Source organism: Nicotiana attenuata, chromosome 1, assembly GCF_001879085.1.
Source record: "Nicotiana attenuata strain UT chromosome 1, NIATTr2, whole genome shotgun sequence".
NCBI classification, from domain to species: Eukaryota; Viridiplantae; Streptophyta; class Magnoliopsida; order Solanales; family Solanaceae; genus Nicotiana; species Nicotiana attenuata.
Window position 1 is genome coordinate 20444192 of NC_031989.1, and position 6869 is coordinate 20451060.

The window sequence follows — 6869 nt, forward strand, 5'->3', positions numbered from 1 at the left end:
ACATAAATTCTTCCTTTAGGTTGTCATTACTAGTATCCATATATACATGAAAGGAAATATGAGGCCTAATCCACAATAATGTGTCACATAAATCATACACATATAACCACCGAGGGACGTACGACCCGATCCAACATAGAAATAGTAAATTGTACACTGCCGAGGGTCGAACGGCTCGAACCATAGATGCATCTATTACCCCGGTCGCGAATCACCCGTGCGACGCGGTCAAATATAAATAAGCTCATGGTCAAGCAATACAACAATCAATACGCATATGAGGGTGGCCGTACAAAGAAATGCCAATTATTTTCTTTTAAAGAGCCAAATGGGTTAAGGGTCATTTTCAAATCCCTTCTTCTTAGTTACAAGAGTTCATATAAATCCAAGATAATCAATTATACTAGAAAATCACGTAAAGCATGCTCATGGGTCCTAAATTACCCGGGCTTAGCATAATAGTCGCTACGCACGGACTCTCGTCACCTAGTACGTACGTAGCCCCCGAATACAAGGACAACTAATTCAATTATTATACCTATGGGGATAATTCCCTCTTACAAGGTTAGAAAGGAGACTCACCTCGCTCCAACGCGCACTTCCAATATAAAAAACAAGTCCAAGCCCTCAAGTCGGAGCCAAACGATCACAAACTAGTTAAAGGAAGTAAAAACTAGTCAATATAAGTTTACTAGATCGAATTCTAGCTATTTAAGCCATTTCCCACCCCTTTTCACAAGTTTCCTAAATTCCGACCCGGGGCACACGTGCCCGGATTCCGATATTTTTCGAAGGAAATTGCTCTCTACAACCTAAGGATCAATAATATATCATTTCTAGCTCATTACATGATTAAATCTTAGTTTTATTAAAACCCTAGGTCTAGCTCTAACCCTTTGATTTTATCTAATTTTTAGTGTTTAATCTACCTAATATACATGTTTTTAAACTAAGGATGAATGGGGATTACTTACCTTACAATGCTATATTGAAACCCTCTCTTTGGAAGCACCAAAATCGCCCAAGTGCGGAGTTGTGTATGGAATAAATGACTTTGAGTTCGGATTAAATGAACTCTCTGCCCCCAGCGATTTCCGCTTCTGCGGCACCATGACCGCTTCTGCAGAAATCGCTCCTGCGGGAAAAGGCCCGATTTTGCGGAAATGGCCCAAGAAGCCTGGACCGCTTCTGCGGTCAGGTGCCCGCTTATGCGGGTCCGCTTCTGCGGATGTCGAGCCGCTTCTGCGGTTTTGGGCCTAAGGAGCTGGACCGCTTCTGCTGTCTGGGGGCCGCTTAAGCAGGACCGCTTCTGCGGTCTCTGGGCCGCTTCTGCGGTTTCCCCTGGGCCTGGCCCTTTCCGCTTTTGCGATGGTTGACCGTATCTGCGGTACCGCTTCTGCGGTCCAAGAACCGCAGATGCGGTTATGACAGAAGCAGCAACTTCAGCTCTTCTCCAATTTTCTTACTTCGCTCGAACCTCGCTCGTTTGATGCTCGGGGCTCCCGAGCCCCGCCCGAACATACCGACAAGTCTGAAATCACGAGGCGGACCTACTCGAACCCTCAGAACTCCCAAAACTACGCTAAATCTTGGAATCACCCCCTAAAACCAAATGAATCAAACTATTGAATCTTCAAGTTCTTAATTCTCCTCTAACGGGTCAAAACGCCCTTAACCTACTCGGATTGACACCAAATTTTACGGGCAAGTCTTAAACAACATTACGGACCTGTACCAAGCTTCGGAACCAAAATTCGAGCCCGATACCTAGGGAATCAATGATTACTTAGTTTCTTAAATTCCTTAAAACTTCAATCAAACAATTTTAGATAAAAATTCATTACTTGGGCTAGGGACCTCGGAATTCGATTCCGGACATATGCCCAGGTTCCATTTTTTCCCACGGACCCTCAGAAATTGTCAAATCATGAATCCGGGTACGTTTTCCCAAGATGTTGACCGAAGTCAAACTTGGTCTTTTAAGAAATTCTTAAAGAAGCAAATGGGCATATTTTTACTCAAAACTCTTCCAACTCCCGAACTAATCGCCCCCGCAAGTCGTAAATTAGTTAAAGCAAGTACGGGAGGCTTTATTTGGGGGAACGGGGTTCAAAAGGGTAAAACGACCGGTCGGGTCGTTACAAAAACGGAGGGAGTATTTGTCTTAAATTTTCTATTAAATATGTATAAATTATTAATTTATAACCAGTAACTTAAGATTAGGATTCCGAACCCCTAAGCTTGAAACCCTAGCTCCGCCTCTCAACACCACAAGTTTTAGAAGTTTTACAACCATACAATGCTATGATTTATTTAAGGTCACATATTTTAAAAGTCTTTTTTATTTGTTTATTACAATTTGTATCAAGTAAAACTAGGACAATATTTTTGGAATAGAGTGAGTATACAATTGTTTACTGGATAACAAATTTATGCATGTTATATTGGTAGCATAAGTAGTCAAACCGCCACTTAATTCAACAAACCGTCGAGTTTCTCGTACCTTTTTCTAAGGATGTGCATAATATGGTAAATACCGAATTATCGTATCGAAATCAAAAAATTGGTATATGGTATTTAGTAATTTAGTATTTGGTATGGTATTTAGTTTAAGTTTTTAAAATAATTTGGTATTAGGTATGGATTTTGGTATTTAAAAAAATGATACTGAAATATCGATACTGTACTGAAATATATACTAAAAAATTCTTTGTGATTTGGTAGTGTATGTCTTATATTTAAGAAAAAACCGACAAATAACCGAAAAAACCGAAAAACCGACATAAACCGAATCGAGAAAAACTAACTTAATTGGTTTGGTTTGGTTCTAATATTTGAAAAACCGACTTACTTGGTTTGGTTTCTTTTTAGGGAAAAACCGATCCAAACCGAACCATGAACACCCCTAACTGCAGCAACTGGCTGAGCCCCATCTGCGGGTAGTGCACCCGGAGTCTGATACACTGCAGCTGCATGACCATGAGCCTGGGCAATAGGGGTCTGTGCTCTCCCTCCCGCCTGTGATGTAGCTGGATCTGCTGGAAATAAACCAACCTGGGTCATGGTGTCCATGAATTGTAGCATACGGCCCATGACCTCCTGGAAACCCGGTGCTGTCATAAAGTCCGCCGGGGTAGGCTCAGCTGCGGGCACCTCGCCTTGCTCCTCAGTAATAGGATCTCCCGCAGGATCTACTGGTGGTACTACTGGAACAGCTCTGGGACGCCCTCGTCCCCTACCTCGGGCCGGTGCCCTCCCTCGGCCCCTGCCTCGGCCTCTAGCAGCGGGGGGAGCAGCCCCTCCGGGGTCAGGAACATCTGCCATGCGTGTCCTCACCATCTGTGAGAGAATAAAAGAGAGAAATTTAGTGTACCATCCACTGCACAATAGGAAATGAATAAAGAGTAGTTTTCTAACACCTTATAGCCTCTCGAAGATAAATACAGACGTCTCTGTACCGATCCGCAGACTCTATTAGGTTTGCCCATGACTTGTGAGACCTACGTAAACCTAGTGCTCTGATACCATGTTGTCATGACCCAATTTCACCTCAGGTCGTGACGGTGCCCAACACCGATGTCAGACAAGCCAATGCGGAATTATTAGTGAATTCTTATTTTACTTACCCAAAACAGTTACAACGCTTGTCTTAATTTTTTTTGCAATTTTAAACATATGATAATAAGCAATATTCAATAATAGTTACACAACCCAAAAGAACTGTCTACTAATGTGTGTGCCAAGACCTGGTGTCACAAGCTGTGGGCAAACTGTAAGAATATACAAAATAGTAGATCTATCCTACTGTTTGAAACATAATAGACAGTCAAAAATAAGAGAAACTCCATCAAGCTGATGATCGGCACAGGAAGGGAAGTAGCTCACCGTGGAAGTCTCGGACTAAGATCAGGGGTACGCACCGGTCTGATAGCCAGATGTACCTGCCTCAGAGCCTGTACAATTAAGTATAGAAGCGTAGTATGGGTACATAAACAATATGTACCCAGTAAGTATCCCGTCAAATCTCGAAGAAGTAGAGACGAGAGGTCGACTTATACCTACTAGGGTCAAATAATATAATATGATGTTATGCCAGGCATGAAGGTCACAATTATATAACAGTTGTAATAAGAATTTCTAAGTCATGACATTATAATATCACGGTTAACCAAATACATTTCAGACCATTTAACAGGCAAGTCATCAATAATAATTCGCATAGATATCATGCGCACATTATGCCGAGGTCGACGACCCGTTCCAACAGAAAAGAAACTGTGTACTTCCAGAGGGTTGAATGGCGCGAACCATAGATGCATCTATTTCTACCAAGGCGATCGGCCAGATCCACAAATAACAACCTTCAACACGAACATACAAGAAGGCACATATATATTCAATTAAACTCATACAAGTGTTCAACAATACATATGCTCACTTTTGTTCATTTCCAATTCTCTAGCACATCCTACATAATCACGTTAGCAAGAAGACATATAACATTTACAAATATAGCATGATACGGGTCCTAAACTACCCGGACAATTAACATGATAGTAGCTACGCACGGACTCTCGTCACCTAGTGTATACGTAGCCCCCGCATTTAGTGGCAAATTATACAATTATTACTCCTAGGGGGACAATTCCCTCTTACAAGGTTAGAAAGGAGACTCACCTCGCTTCAAAGTGCACTTCCAATACCAAGAACGAGCTCAAACTCTCAATTTGGAGCCGAACGATCCAAAACAATTTAAATGGGGTAGGAACTAGTCAATTCAAGCTCACAAGATCGCATTCTAACTATTAAAGCAATTTTCCAACCTCAAACACAAGTTTCCTAAAATCCGACCCCGGGCCCACGTACCTGGATTCCGAAATTTTTCGAAGAAGGTTGTTCTTTGTAACCTAAGGATCAATAATATATGATTTCTACTTTGTTTCATAACCAAATTTCGTGGAAAAATCTAAGTTATATCAAAATCGAGGTTTTGCTCTAACCCCATGATTTAACCTTAATCTTAGTGTGTTAATCTACCTAAGACACAAGTATTAAACTAGGAATAGATAGGATAAGCTTACCTCAAGATGCTAGGTGGAAGTCTTCTCTCAAAAGCTCCAAAATCGCCCAATGGTGGAGAGAAAAATGGCAAAAATAACTTAGAACCCGTATTAAATGAAGCTCATTGCTTCAGCGATTTCCGCATGCGGTCAGGGGATCGCATCTGCGACAAGAAGGGCGCATCTGCGAGATTTTCCAAGCGAGCTGGGACCGCTTCTGCGGTCTTGAAGCCGCTTCTGCGCAGCTGCTTCTGCGGCTAAGGAGCCGCTTCTGCGGTTTGGCCTGGCCAGCCTTGGGCCGCATCTGCGAGGGTACGACCGCTTCTGCGGTCTCGCACCTGCGGCTGACCAACCGCAGGTGCGGTTATGACAGCAACTGAAGCTTCAGCCCTTCTCAAATTTTCCAACTTCACTCGAGCCTCGTCCGATTGACGCTCGGGGCTCTCGGGCCCCGCTCGAACATACCGACAAGTCTGAAATCATGAAGCGGACCCGCTCGAACCTTCGGAACGCCCGAAATAACGCTAAATCTAAGAATCACCCCCTAAAACCAATTGAATCAAACTTATGAACTTCAAGTTCTTCAATTCACTTCTAACGTGCTGAAACGTGCTTATACTACTTGGATTGACACCGAATTTTGACGGGCAAGTCTTAAATGTTATATTGGACCTGTACCGAGCTCCGGAACCAACATACGAGCCCGATATCAATATGATCAATCATTATTTAGTTTCTTTAAATCCTTTGAATTTCAGTTTAACAATTTCCAATAAAAATTCATTACTCGGGCTAGGGACCTCGGGATTCGATTCCGGGCATACGCTTAGGTCCCATATTTTCCTACGGACCCTCCGGGACCGTCATAACACAAATCCGGGTCCGTTCGCTAAAAATGTTGACCAAAGTCAAACTTAGCCTTTTAAGAAAATCTTAAGGAATCATATGAGCCTATTTCAGCCCAAACTCTTCCAAAACCCGAACCAACCTTCCCCGCAGGTCGTGAATTAGCTAAAGCAAGCGCGGAAAATTTTATTTAGGAGAACGAGGTTCTAAAAAGTAAAACAACCGGTCGGGTCGTTTAAATTGTAGACATAAATTGAGAAAGGACATTAAAAATAGAAAAACATACCGATAGTGGTTTGAAATTGTCGCTTCTTAGTTTTTGTCTAAAATTTGTTTAGTACACCTTATATTGAATAGTAAAATCTAATCAATTTTGAAGGCCTAAATATTAGAGCCTAATTATTATATAGTTTAAATAAGAAAAAATTTAACAGCTAAAATTTTAGTTGATTTTAAAATCATAAATATTTAAAAAAATATTAAATGACTATTTTTTATAGTGAGAATTAGGAAAAATATTATTAACCACAAAAAAGTCTCCTAAACTTAAAATGATAAAAGGAAAATTTAAATAATCCAAAATATAAATGGAGTCGAACGACAAACTTTTCTAATATAGGCAAATTTTAATTAACTACAAAAAGAAGTCTCCGAAACCTAAGAAGGAGAATGGAGAAATTTAGTACTCAAAATGGAATTAGAAAGACACTTTCCTAGCGTGTAGTGAACGTTTAGGCAAAATTTTATTAACAATAAATGATTATTCCTAAATTGCACGGATATTAATTAAATAACTATACCTAAATACTAATGAAATACCAAATTACTATATTGTCCAATGTAAACTGCATATTTTAAAAGATAAAATAGGCGAACGATATTTCGCTAAGGACCTTCGTGCTTTTAGTATAGTATAGACTTTAGATTTTAAAAGTTGTATAAAAATAAAATAATGTAAGACAA